This window comes from Tympanuchus pallidicinctus, unplaced genomic scaffold (assembly GCF_026119805.1).
Source record: "Tympanuchus pallidicinctus isolate F22 unplaced genomic scaffold, pur_lepc_1.0 scaffold5, whole genome shotgun sequence".
Lineage (NCBI taxonomy): Eukaryota > Metazoa > Chordata > Aves > Galliformes > Phasianidae > Tympanuchus > Tympanuchus pallidicinctus.
In genome coordinates, this window is record NW_026294769.1 from 27,857,248 (window position 1) to 27,872,595 (window position 15,348).

Below are 15,348 nucleotides of genomic sequence, written 5' to 3' on the forward strand. Positions count from 1 at the left end.
GACTCCTTGTAGTGGCAATGCTAAGTCATGGCTTGAACCAGAGATTGAGCACCTGGTGGGAAGGCAGGACCAACCCAGGGGAGCTCAGGTGCATGCAATGGAGCCAGGATCTACCCCTTCCCAGACCTCATATAAGGGTTGGTGATGGAAACAAGAATATCTTTTGCTAGGGCTCCCTGCCTACCTGAAGTCTTCTTAAGGGAAGTAGCATTTTCTTTCTTTTCTTTCTGCAGCTGCTGCTTTGGGGCTTGCTCTCATTTGCTGTAGCTGAATACTTTGCCACATTGCTATAATCATGGCACAGTCTCTCCCATTATAGCATTACATGAAGCATCGCCGCTTTACTGATGTTAAGTAATACAAATATAGTTTAATTATTTGATGAATTTGGAAAGTACTATCATTGTTGCTTACTAACCCCTAGTACTTTCACTGTGTGGAGTTGAGTGTAGCCACATTGCCACAGAGATGTCTAAGTTATCTTTCCTATCTTTGAGCACTGTGCTCTCAGAAAGCCTTGTTTTCCACTGTAGATGTTTCTAATCATGACTCATCAGTTGACTGAGAAAATGATGTCAACTTAAACAGGTAAGAGAAAAAAATACTGTGATACCATTTAATATCTGAGAAACCACTTTTCTGTATATTTCTGCAAAGTTTGTATGAGATCTCTGTTACTCAGTTGATTTGGGTCCTGGGGATGCAATATTTTACTTTCATGATTCAATGTAATTCTTTGCTCTGTAGTTCAAGATGCATTGTCCCCTGACTCACAACAAGTGATGTATTACAGGGTACTGTTGCCAATTTTCCAATACATGCTAGATGAGAGATATAAACAATCATATATTTGTAGCAGTAATGTGAACTAAACTCAACAAAATTGAAGTAAAACCTATAATTTAACAGACAAAAACTATTTTTTCAGTATATCCCTCAGGTCCCATACTTGAAATATTGAGTATGAAAAGTTCAGAATCAATTTCTATAAGCAACAAAGACTAATTCTGAATAGTATTAATCTGTACACGTGTGCAGGCATGTAGGAAAATAAACACATGCATAAGCTGTCAGTATTATTAGTGTATATATATATATATTCCATATAATATGATAATACAGAACATAATTTCTTTAGCCCTCACATGCTTTTTCAATGTGAGGTAATTATTTTTATTACAGATTTAACAGCTCTGTATCTTAAATCAGGAAATTCTCTTTCTGACAGCCTTCAGTTAACCTAAGTTTCTAAGAAACCCTGAATATATTTTCCTTTTTCTCAGAGCTTTATTAATACATTTTTTATTTCAAACATTGTACGAAAATTACTACTAGGTCACACTTTTTGTGTGCCTTAGAACCTCGCTTTAACTAATGGGTTATATGAGACTCCAGACTGCTTTGCCAACCCATCTTCAACACTATTCTTTTCTACTCCTGCGAAACTCTGTAGCAATGGAACAAAACCCTCAAATTATACTTTAAACTGAGATATGTAGGGAAAAAAGCAACAACAATAAAAAACAAAAACAAACAACACACACACACACACACACACACACACACACAAAACACCAAAACAAACAAAACAACCCACCATACAGATCAATAAGGAAAGAACTACAAATGCATACAAATATTAATATGCAAAAGTGCAGAAATGTGCTGATTCCTGCACATGCAGATCTTGGATGAAATCTATCTCATTCATGAGTCTTCCTCTCTGCCCAACTGTGTTCTTCTGAATGGCAACCTTCTTTTTCTATGTTTGACCTTGAACCACTTGTGTATCTCTGAAAAGGTGTAACCTTCGTTCGCTATTACTTCTAGGCACCATATTACTTATGAGGGCAGCTTAGCAGAACTGAGATCTGTGAATAAGAGGGTTTCTCCAGCATTCACTTGAAGTTCTGAGTGCAAGTAATCTCGTGGTACCAAAGCGCTGTGTTGATACTGTCACTGTACCCTGTAATGTCCAGTAAAACTGGCAGCATGCATACTAATATTCCAAGTAGGAATGTATGTGCAAATATTATCCCATGGTCATCTGTGCGTATAGCCTGCTAATGCCAAGTTGCCTTCTCACTAGACATAATGTAGTGTTAGCTTCAGCCAGGAAGTCTGGGTGAGGTCACATTTTCTACTGTCTGAATGGGTACATAAATTCTTTATACGGCTAAGACAAAATTTATATGAGAATCAATACATGCATTTCAACATTATATATGTTCATGGTGAGTTCACTTCCAAGTCAATGAAAAGTTGATAATAACTGCATTAGTACAGCCAAGGTAGGAGACAGCATTTCATACAGACATTGGTAAGGATGGACATTGATCCAATCACGAATAATTTTCAATAGGACCCAAGGAAATATCTTGGAGCTTCATCAGGAGGGGGTGAGGTTGGGTATTAAGAAATGGTTCTTCATGTAGAGGTTGGTTGTGCACTGGAACAGGTTCCCCAGGGGAATGGTTGCAGCCCCAACCTTCTGAAATTAAATGAGTTCTTGGATGATACTCTTAGGGTTTGGATTTTGGGTGGTTCTGTGTGGAGCCAGTAGTTAGACTTGATGATTCTTGTAGGTGCCTTCCTACTCAGGGCATTAGATGATTATGAATCTGTGATTCTAGGAATAACAGAAAATTTTCTAGAAGTCCTCAATCTTTACCTAGAAAGAGTTACTAAGTTTGTAGTTTTATTAGTCTTTTTCAAAATTAATTCAGTAAATGACATTTGTAAAATCATCGAAGTAAAAAGGCTCAAGTTAACAGTACTCCTGGAGTTTCAGATGTATTTACTTTAGCCGTTCTTTATACAAAAAGAAATAAGCCTTTGTTAGTTCACAAGAACACTCTTCAGTAACTATAACTACCTTGATGTGCTTTTTTTTTCCCCATCACAACTTCTTCAGGGCCAAGGGAAGTTTGTCTAAGAAGAAAAATAGAGTGGACATCTGAAGCAAGCTCTGTAACTAATTCTATCCATGACTCCAACACAGCACTACCAATAAACAAGTGCTCTAAGCAGCCAGGATCCTCCCCTAAATCTCTGCAAAAACACTATCATATTTGTTTGCATGTTCAAGGGTCTTCGGTGCATCTCTTGTTTTACTGGCAGTTCTGAAAAGGGCACATTCTTTAGCAGTGACAACCTCTTGGATTCTGCCCTGAAAATGCATCATACTGCGGATGTATTTTTATCTGCTTTGTAACACATAGAAAATAAATTAACTGCTATCAGCCAGACGACAGACAGCTAAATTGAACGTTTTCATATAGTTTTCTTTAATTGGCTATATTTCTTGATTCTATCTTTTCTGATATTGCTCCCTTATCAGATGTGAGAAGATTAAGCCTGTCAGAACAACAAGAGAAATTACTACAGACAGTGAAAATACAACATTCCATCAATGGCAGGCATTTTTTCAGTTGAATAACCTGTATATTATATACATTTACAAGCCCTCATTTCATGGTTTAATTGGCTTATTTTATTCTATGGTTTTTAAAAAAAGGAAAAAAAAAACCCCACCAAGATATTTATATCTTTCTCAAGGTTGCCAACAACCATTTTAACCTTAAGGACCCTAAAAACAACTGCATCTGGAAGTGTAGTATTTTTAGAAATAGGTAGAAAATTTGAGAGCACATTTAGGGGGGCTGTGGGTATCTTTTTAAAAAGGATTTTATGACTTCTCAATTCAGTTCAATTTTATTTCATATAAAAAATGAATTTCAACATATACCTGAAGCTGAAAAGCATGAATGCACAGAGTATAATTTGAGAAAATTATCTTTTCAATTGGAATTAATAAGCAAGGAAATCCAATAGTCAGAAAAGTTTCCAAGTTCACTCATTCACTGAAGATGAAATGACTTTTTTTTTTTCAGTGCCTCTCTCCAAGATATTAACTTACTGAAAAAGCACATATGTTCCAGTGATATAACACTAGACTTTTGTATAGATATCTGCCTCAAAATTTACAAATTTCACTGACAGTTTCTTATTACTTCTATAATTCACGATATAGCTCTGCCACCTGTCATAAAAAGTACAATTGCTGAGCAGAATCCTATGATACTTAAATATGCTACTATATAAAATTTTCTGTCCTGTTCTTTTGCCTTATATCATCCATGTTATTGTTTGGTAGCAGTACTGATAGATGCTGTTTACACAGCTGGAAGATTAAAAAAAAAAAAAAGAAAATTATGATGCTTTTGGTATGGTAACATTACATCTTGTAAAGCCTAAGCAAGCAGAGGATTAAGAGAGTTAATGAAATTGCATAGAGAATGAATGTTTCATTTTGTTCATGGCAATTATTTCTGCAGGAAGATTTTCCTTGAATTAGTGCGGATGAAGTTTGCTTGCTTTGTGGAGGCAGTGTGGAGGGCAGATGATAATAGGTTGTTGCAAAAAATAACTGTATTATGAACAAGTTTGTACTTTGTGTAATACCTTTTTAAGATGCTTTCTGGGCATGTCTGAGACATGTGATGTTTTGGAGAGGCAGCTTATTTACTAAAGGCAATGGGATAGAAAAGAACCACAGTATAAGGGAGACTCCTTAGACCAGAAAGTCATATTTTTACAGAACTAGTATTAAAGACAGCTTTATACAAGGTAATTTAAAGTGACATTGTTTAAACTGAATGTATACAGGCTATATGTACGTCTTCACGTTGTAAGCTTTCTTATTTCTTCTCCTTTTGCCTTGTTTTATATTCAATGACAACAAAAAACAGTATCTTTCATTAAATTGCTTTTGCATCTGGCGCTTGTTTTCCACATTGCCAAATATATGCACTTCTGCATGATGGGTGAGTCTTGCCAAATCCTTCTTGACTTGTTTTAATTTTTTTCCACTGACACTTGAAAAATTTTTCATTTGCTTTCCTACTGGCTACATCTTGCATCATAATACTTGTGAAGTTTTCCCTTGCCCCGCACATCCCCCTAAATCATGAATTATTGAACCATTATACTTAAAAAACAAACAAACAAAAAAAGAAACCATTATCTGTATTTTTAGTCCAGAGAACATTAAACGCTGCTATGACATCAGCCAGTTAACTTTATTGTGCTGTCCTCAGAACCATAAATGAACTGGATTTGATGCAGACAGAACTGCAATCTTAAATATGCTGCTCCTTTAAGGCAGCGAAAAAGAAAAATATTTTAAATATCTACTGAAAATAAATGACAATCAGGTAAAGTAACATTTTCAATTAAAAAAAAAAAAAAATGTAATCACTGTTTGTAAAACTGATCTTGAGAATAGAGGTATGTAATCTCCCTTAGGTCAAAAGCTGTGGTGGTCTTATTTTAATTATTATTTTATTTCTTATTTGTTTATAAGCTCACAGCTGGCAAAGAATGTGGGAATTTAAAATTAATAATGCCTCTTCTCAAAATATGTTTATTTTGTAGTCATGAACTCAGTGCTCATAAAAACAGTAACTATTTCAATGCCAAAGCACAAAGAAAAAACAGCCTGAGGTTGTTCGAAGGTTTTTCGAAGCTACAGATAGTAGCTATGGATATATGCTGAAATACATGGGGGGAAAAATGTAGGATTTTTGTTGGCAGAACATGGGAGGGCTGTGATTAGTCTCAGGAAGAGAGGGGCAGATGTCAGACATTCTGCAGCATTCAACACAAGTGAACAGCATTTAGAAAAACAAGATACTTATGTTGCCCCAGGAGAGCTCATCTTTCAAGAAAATATGGTAAGTATGACTGAATCAGTGTTTATCTTCAAATGTCTTCAGTGACAAATGGCACAGTTTTTCTTTCCTTCAGTCCTCTTTACATTTCTTAGGATATGTTGATTTTCTGAAAGGAAAAACAGATAATTTGAATACAACCCCTCGTGTATTATTTGCACAATGGGAAGCCAAAAGGGTCTTAATCATGTAGAAATCTTTGTGATTTCTTCTGCAGTTCTTGGTACACATTCATTAGATAGGCTTAATTGGCTTTACTTCCTCTGCTGACTTATGAAAGCATCCTCAGAGATATACTGCAAGTGTCTCCGTGTAATATTGCTTCCTGCATTTGTGCATTAAATCTAATTATCTTATGACTGGAGCTGGAGTCACATCTGTGTCATGACAAATGTTCACTAGTTTATGGGTGCTATTTACACCAGCCTGGAAGGAAACTTCATTTTCATGCTGAGATAAAGCATCTGTAGAGTGACATTGGGTTCCTGAGCTTTGGAGGCTATTAATGAGCATTTATGAGCAGGAAATGCAAGAGTGTCTGCTCCTGTTTTATACTCCTGAAAAGGAGCTTTTCATTACTGTATTCTACAAAAGGTGAAATATTTATAGCTACTAGGTGTTGGTAACATAAGTAGTTTTTCTAAGTTGTGGAAGGAATAAACTCAAGCTTTAATTCTAATGCTCTGTATATTTAGCTAGTGAATACTCAGCTCTAGGTTAGATAAATATAAAACAAATTGGGTGTTTCTTCTCCTTGCCTATGGGTAAAAGGTGCTAGGGAGCACCACTGGTTATCTGCTTAATTAACTGGCTAGAATGGTCCTTTGCGTGGAGACCACTGCCAGTGGTTCATGGCACAGTGAGGATTTTGTGTGGGCCAGGCATATCTGAAAAGCAGTTCAGGTGTTGTCAGCTGGTTTTGAAGTGTAAAGGAGTTGAAAATACCAATGGGCTTCTCCGTGTTGGCTACTCTGCACCAGGAAGCATCCTGCACATGTGAAGTCTCTGAGCATCAACTGTGTGCTGCTTTTCTTTTTGTTGTCTGCATGCTGGGCTTTACTACAGATTGTGTTGTGGCACTGACCTTCACAGTTAGCCTGTCAGGAATGGCGTTAGTGCCCCAGGCCATGATGGCAGATGGCTTACAAAGATATCCTGAAAGTGATCACTGTCAGTGTAGTGGAGGTGGGGAGGAAGAAATGGAGCAGCACAGATACAGGGAGTTGATCCAGGCACCATTAACTTTTGCTTCTTTTCCCCCTTTGACTAAAAGAACCACTAAATTTTGTAGGGGTATGTGGATCCAAGCTGCTAGACACTGAACCAAGTTTCATATGAGCACGTCTGAGCTTCAGCATTGTATAGTAATAATTTTCTTCAGAAAGAGCACAAGAAGAGAATATCCTCAAACTATGCTACTTTTTTTAGTTTGGATTTCCTACCCCATCTTTGAGATGCCTCTCAGTCAGATGACTTCTCACTTTCACTAACCCTTTTTATAGTTAAGTGACTGTATGTCAGGTTTCACAGTACTATTCCAGAGGCTTATGAGGCCTCTAGTTCACCTAATAGATCCAGTTCCTCTTGTAGCAATTGTTTACTTCCAGATTCCATATAAAGTGGAAAGTATGTATGCATACTATGGAAAATGTCATGATGTGTTCAATGACAAGCCTTCAATAGAATTGTTCTTATAAAAGGAAATCTCAGCAGCAAGATGTATAAAATGCTGGTGGGGATTAAATACAAGATATAACCTAAGAGGAACTCATAACTGTTGGAAGTAAGAACAACAGGGCTATCGTTTGCGTATTCTTTGCCATACAAACACACCAGTTGGCAAACTCCCCTAATAAAAGGCTCAGACTAATTGGAGGAGAGGCACTAACAGTTTATACTGATCTGATTGAACTGTTTTTGTAAATAGATTAAGCAATATAGGCTGAAGGACACCAGAGAAATGACTGAAACATTGCTAAATGCCCCCTGAAAATCGTATAGCTGAGGCTCTGGTTGCGAACAAACTGGATTATGAAAGTCCTGTGTCAACAAGGAAGATAATATTCTGTTCATACGGATTCATCAGGTGCAATCAAGTCAATCTCCATTCAGGGAGAAAGAAAGCACTCCGTTAAAAATAAATTCATACCATAACATTATCCAGGGAACATTACAGTTTGTAGTGAATGTGAGCTGAAAAAAATTCTGTCATTTTTAATTCACAGTAAAAAAAAATAATAAAAAAATAAAAATAAAAAACAAAACAAAACAAAAAAAACCCCACTTTCTAAACAGTTGAGATTCATGGTTTGCTAGCTAACAATGAAAATTTTATGCTAAGAAGCATTTTGTCCTCCACACAGAATTTAGCACTTTAGTTTAAGAATGTAACATACAGGGTAGGATATTTCTGCAAATATATTCAATTCTTCTTCTTGCTTAACATGAGAATCAACATTCACATATGATCCTGAAAATAACACACAGCTGGAATCCCAATAATAAATGTATGTCATGCAACACCTACTGATTATCAAATGGCTTTTCTGTGGACCTCCAAGGAGCCACAGTGAGATCTTGCAAGATCTGACAGCTCTTCGTTCTATGTTTCTAACACCTCATTTAAATACTTAAGCAAGTTTTGGCAACTGAGATCATCCATCTAACCTATCCATTCATCCCATGTGTCTGTAATCTGTCATAAATTCAGCAAATTATTGGCAGAATTTATGAACTGGAATTATGCTGCCTTTGTAGAAGAGACTAGGATGATAACAAAGTAGGAATGGTTTTCTGAGAGAATAAAACTCTAGAAGTTACTGCAGACATTTTGGAAAATGTGATCAAAATTCCTTGAAAACAATCCCATAAAACTACTGCAACTAATACTACTTTAAGGGTCTGGTTTGCAAAGACATTTGAATAGCACACTGTCAAACATTGCAGTCCGTTCTCAAACTGGTTTAGTCACCAAAGACAAGAGTGACAAAAGAAAGTGGTAACCTGTGGTCCTCAGCAAGGGGATGAGGGATGAGGTCCTTGGAAAAGTGACCAGAAGCTAAATCTTTCCTACAACAGGAAGTTACTCTAACTTCCTTACTATTCACAGGATACAGGTGTTAATCTACTCTGCTCCTGGATCACAAGTTTTCTTTAAGATGAAATCTGGTAAGTGTGGTCGGAGAAAAAACAATTTGGACCATCCAGGTCATTTTTTGAATCTTCATGTAGTCTGAACATGAATTAACTACCTTGCCCTACAGGTACCAAGATTTAGAATGCTTTCTTCTTGTAGAGAAACAGATATAAAACTGTATGGATTTGGAGATACTGACTGGGCACATTTGTTCTCCTGTAGGTCTCATTCTTAGTTTCACTGATTATAGGTGGAGCTTATTTTTCTTCATGACCAAGCCATGACTAAAAGTGATTCTTGGTCATCCAAAACATTTTGACCTTATAATACTAGGATAAATCAGAGCACCTTCATACTTGCACAGATGAATCATGTCTTCTAATTGCTGAAAAGGAATTTTGGGGAGAGGAACAAGGCTAGAAGCTGTTACCCAGTTTCCTTCTCCCATGCAGCAGCTGACACAGACTTTATCATGTTTTCTTTCCCACAAATTTCCCCTCCCCTGACAGCATAAAGTGAAGCAGAAAAACTTCCTCTGCCTACCTCCAGTCCTCCCTCCTCCCCTTGCACCATGCAGTGTTATTGCTAATCAGCAACATTTTCTCTGGCTGACAACTCAGCCCTAGCTCTGTGTTGTGTCCTGATGAATGCTGATACAGCACACTGGGAAGGACAAAAGAAGGCATAGAGACCTGGAAGGGTAGTCAGAGTAACTGTGGGTTATATATTGAGTTTTGCTATGTGCATATCTATATGAATGCTTGGTATGTTTGTCCCTTCGGCAATGAAGGTCAAAGTCGTGTATGAGTGTCGTCCTGTTACTCTGGATGAGTAGTTCTTGCTGTTCCAGTCCCCAGCAGAAGGAATAAAACCTGAAGGTGGCTATGCAAGGTGGTGCAGAGATCACAGAATGGCCTAGGTTGGAAGGGTCATCAAGGATCATGAATCTCCAACCCCCCTACCACATGCAGGGCCACCAACCTCCACATTTAATACTAGATCAGGCTGCCCAGAGCCCCATCCAAACTGGCCTTGAACACCTCCAGGGATGGGGCATCCACAACCTCTCTGGGCAGCCTGTTCCAGCACCTCACCACTCTCTCTAGAGAACTTCCCCCTGACATCCAACCTAAATCTCCCCTCCCTCAGCTTAAAACCATTTCCCCTTGTCCTGCTGTTATCAAAACTTTCAAAGAGTTGATTTCCCTCCTGGGTGTAGGCTCCCTTTGGGTACTGAAAGGCTGCAATGAGGTCACCCCACAGCCTTTTTTTCTCCAGGCTGAACAAGCCCAGCTCCCTCAGCTTGTTTTCATAGGAGAGGTGCTCCAGCCCTCTGATCTTCTTTGTGGCCCTCCTCTGGACCCTCTCTAACAGCTCTCTGTTAGAGTACTGAGGACTCCAGACCTGGACACAGTACTCCAGATGAGGCCTCACAAGAGCAGAATAGAGGGGTCAATCACCTCCCTGTCCCTGCTGGCCGCTCCTCTTCTGATGGAGCCCAGGATACCATTTGCTTTTCAAGCTGCAAGAGCACACTGCTGGCTCATGTTAAGCTTTTCATCCATCAGGACCCCCAGGTCCTTCTCTGCTGGCCTGCTCTCAAGGACCACTCCTTCCAGTCTGTATGGATGTCTGGGATTCTTCCAGCCCAAGTGTGAAACTCTGCACTTTGCTGTGTTGAACCTCATTAGATTCACTCAGGCTCACCTTTTAAATCTATTGAGGTCCCTCTGAATGGCATCCCTTCCTTCTACAGTGTCAACTGCACCACTCAGCTTGGTGTCATCAACAAACTTGCTGAGGGTGCACTTGATTCTGTCATTGATGTCATTGATGAAGATGTTAAAGAGCACAATCTCTTGCAGTTGCTGACAAAGTTCATCTGATCCTGTGCTGGATTTGGGCATAGATCTTGATAATTTTGAATGTTTTGAAGATCCACAAGGAAGTAGCTCTGATTTCATAGAACCCAAATTAATTTTTTTTGAACCCCCTTAGAAATGTATCAACAGCAAACAGCAACAAAGCTGGCTGACAAGGCATATCAGTGCTATAGTAGATACAGATGGAATAAAAGATAACATTGTAGAGTGAAGAGAGTGCACTTAAAGAAAAGTAGCAATGGTTATGAGTGCATTTAATATTTGTGCATTCACTGAAATGAGGTTTAGTTCTGATAAATCTGAAGTTTGTCTTTAGGTTTGGATGCTGAATCAATGCCATCTAGTGGTGGTAGGTTTGGTATTCTGGTCTTAAAGTTCATAGCCATTTTAACATCATTGAAGTTGCCCCTAATTGACAATTTCTTGGTGTCTTTCATACCCTTTTGAAAATAGTCTAAATGTTCAATCCAGATTAAGCAACTAAGAGCCACTGATATATATGATGATCCATATATGCACTAATTCAGAAATGTTCAAGTTTCCATTAATTCACATAACTGTATCACAGGTGAAGGCTTTGTTCTATTAAAGGCACTATTAAATGACAATGTATTCAACTCTTCAAATTTTAAAGAACATTTTTGCTTCATCATTGATTAAAGAGACAGGACCACTACACTGACAAGCTCTTCCAACTCTAAGGATTCTATGAGAAATATAAGTAAATATATAAAAATAAAGGTATTTCCTTACTGTAGGTTGCTTTTTATTAGCTTTTAACTAGCTCCAAGTTCCTAGGTGTTTGTTATCACACCTGGCCCCTCAGCAATAAATTCTTCTGTGTCAACAAGATCTGACAAGAACAAGTTAACAAGTAGGATTCATTTCAAAGCTTCACAGCAAAGCAAGGAAGTTCTGAGCCTTCTGTAACTATTTACATGAAAAACAAGCTATTTTGGTGGTCTGTTGTTTGCTTACAGAGTAAGGACAGAAATGTCAGAAACGAATGTAATATCTCATTACCCTTACAGGATGGTAGTGGTGGTGGGTGTAAATCAGGAAAAAAACACAGTTGTGAGCCATTACGTTTATGGGCCATGTAATAGTACAGCAGGAATACTGAAAGTGCATCCCCTGGCTTAACTGATCATTTCTTTAATATGTTCCTTATTTAAGGACTTATAGTACACTATGTACATTCATAAATGTTTGTTGAGTGCTCTCTATCAAAATTCTTATCTCAGGTAAGCTATTACTTTGATTTGTTCCTACTAAAAAAGGTGACTTACAGCTCACCTGTAGGTGACAGAAGGACAGTAGAGTTGGAGGTTGCACTGAAATTTGAAATAGTGCTTTGCTGAGTAACAAAATTTGGTAAAAATTTGCATATCTTCTCATTTATGCTCAAAGGAATTTCAACACAACTTGAGTTGAAAAAAGCAAAGATTCTGTGGGCCTGGAAAAATTGCGGCCAGAGGATCCTTTGCTTTGTGTTTATTATGTCTTCTTCTGTTACGTTGTCCTCTTTGTATGCTTACTTCTATTTGTTTTTCCCCCATGCAGTTCATGAGGTTCTTCAAGTATGTCCTTTCAAAAAGGTGAAAAGTTAATCTTGTCTTGTAATTAGTGCTGCTATAAGAGATAAGTCTTTGAAAAGTTACCTGCTACTAGGAGGCACTGCCAACTTTTTTCCTCTTATGAGAAGTCCTTTGAGACTTTATGGAGAGAAAAAAAAAAAAAAAAAAAAAGCCAAAGACAATGGAAGTACTGGCTCTTACATCAGCAAAGCTCTAGCATGTTTTTTACAAATGGACAAAAATCAATGAATCTTCTAAGACATTTGCAAAAGCAAAGAATATTTATCTAAACAATACATGAAAAAAAAAACCAAACAACGAGCACCTGCAGTTGTATTTACATAATATCACAGTATGTTACATATATATTATAAAGCAACATGCTGCCTGTGAATCGCATACAATTCTTATTTCCTTTCCAAATGATTGTTGTTTATTCTGTTCCTTACAGTTCTTGAAGAATTAAGAACTGCTAAGACTGATCTGTCACTGTGAACAAAAAAACATTAGAAAGAAAGGAAGGAAAACACTGTCAGTGGCACACATATTACACCACTTGCAATATATTCTCTGCATATTTCCTCATTTGCGCCCAAATTCAAAACATAGAAGCTTGTATTGCTGTCAAGCACTTTGTTTTACATGGGTAAAAACTCTTGGATTTCCCTGCTGATCTGTCTGCCTGGGAATTACTACAGAGGAGGCTTTGAGCTTTAGTTCTGAATCCCTTGGGATATGGTTGCACGACCATAGTAGTTGAAGCAATTAATTCTTGTCCTTGCTAAGTTCTCATCTGGCAACAGACAGATGAAAGTTTCCAGGTGGTGAAAAAAAGTTCCTCTCTCTTCCCAAAGCATTGCACTGATATTGGTCATCGAGAGCCACCCTAGCAGTTGAGGAAAGTTATTATGATCTAATTGCTTAAATAACGCTGGCCCCTTTTGAATGTGTTTGAAGATACTTTTAATTATATAATCCGAAGAAACATCCTTCATGCTTTATTAAGAAGCGTGAACTAGTCATTGCTATTGTGAGTTGCTTTTACTGATGAAAGAAAATGAATGTGAAATAAAAGGATAATGAAATTATACTTACCATTTTTCTTCCTGTGATGGAAAATGTTATTAGATTTGTACTTCCACACAGCCCTGGTATGTCTCTGCACTCTTGAGAACCCATGGCAATTCCACAGAGAATTATGTAATAGAGGCTGCAGATGTGCCCTAGTTATACAGAGAGTACCCAAAGGTGTTCTCCTTTTTTTTCTTTTTCTGATTTCCTTGTGCTTAATATTTGATGTTTAATGAGTGGTCCCATAAAAATGCAAAAATCCTGCACTTGATTAAACATCTTTGAGAATGTGAACTTCGAACAATTTTGGTCAAGTGCACATTTGTTGCAACAGAATCAGTTGTGATGAATGTGCTGAGACGCCATCTTTCTGTTTACTAATCTTCTTTTACTCTCAGAACAAACCTCAATCAGTCACATACTGTTTTCAGTTGACACCTCAGCACTTGCCATTTCTCACTAGGTGTTTTGTAACACATGACTGTTTTCCTCCAAGATACTATACAGCTCCAAGCAACCAGAAGCCTCTCAAGCAGTATTAGCATAAAATCTTTTAAATTACACACTCATATGGCAGCCTAATGAACAGTGTTTGCAAATGAGTGATAAATATTACAGATTTGCACGCATTCCATTCTTCTCTCCCAAGTATTAGTATTCATATGGAAGACAACTTACCAAGAGGCATGTAACCAAATGCGCAAGAAAAGACAGCACAAAAAAGCATTTAAAAAACATCCAACATTTCAGTGAAAGATTTCCTCAGCAGTGGAATCTCTTTTCATTTAAAATACTTTTGGCATTATTACACTGAGCACCTCTACAACTGCAATTCAGTAGGTGGCTAGAGGTGTTCAGGTACCTCTAGAAAAGAAGCATTGAAGAGATGTAACCTGTTTTTGACACTACTAGAGGTAAGTAAAATTTCTTTTACTGATAGAGAAATGATTTTTCTTTTAGCAGAATTGCAGCAGATATCACATTTCTGATTATACTGCACGAAGAAACTGCAGTATATGCTCCTCAGAATAACAGCTGTGCATGAGTGTCCATGTGTACAGAACACCAGTAATGTAAGTAGGTATTCTTTCTCTTTCTTCTTCAATCTGTAACAGATCTTTAGTTATTTTTATGGCTACTTGTCTTCAGATAACTATTCCGTAGTATGTATTTCCCCTAGTCTCTAAGGCAAGGCAACTTTTGACCTCTGTTTCATACGAAGTGCAAATATGTCTGTATTTCTAACGACAAGAAAGATATATTCAGAAGTTCCTCATCAATCACTTCTTAGATTTTTTGAAAACAAATCTTCATCTTTTGCTGAGGAACAACAGGCATATCCCCTCAATGACATTCAGGACATGCCTGTACTGCAGGACCAGTATAGTCACATACTGGGGAAAGGACTTGTTTACTATCCACAGGTATCTTCCTTAAATGAAATTACATTTCATGAATTACAGCCCTACAACAACACTCCTCCCCCTATATCTAACAGTCCCTCTTCTCTCTGCAAAACTGCTGAGGAGGTGGGAACAAAAATTATTCTGAATCATCTGCAGCCTCCCTTTCTAGACCTAATTCCCACCAATTGTGTCCCAGTGTAAAACTTGGAGTGCAGTAACTCCAGGATTATGCATTTAAAGTAAACTCTTAAACAGAGGTTTCAGAGCTTTCCCAATGTTCTTATCTTACAACAGATGGCATCTCTTGATGCCATGTGTGTTGAAGGACTTCAAGTAAGGAATAGGTTAATGTCAGATCTGCATTTTGTTCCTTGAATAAAGGAAAAATTTGCTTTGTGGGTTACAGAAACATGTTTGTTCCCATAACAAAGTAAAATCTGGTTTCTGTTTCTCTCAATACTGTACTACATGAACAGAGAGGGCTGTGGATGTATTTTATTTTATTTTTGTCTTATTTCATTTTTATACTGTTGAGCAAGGCTT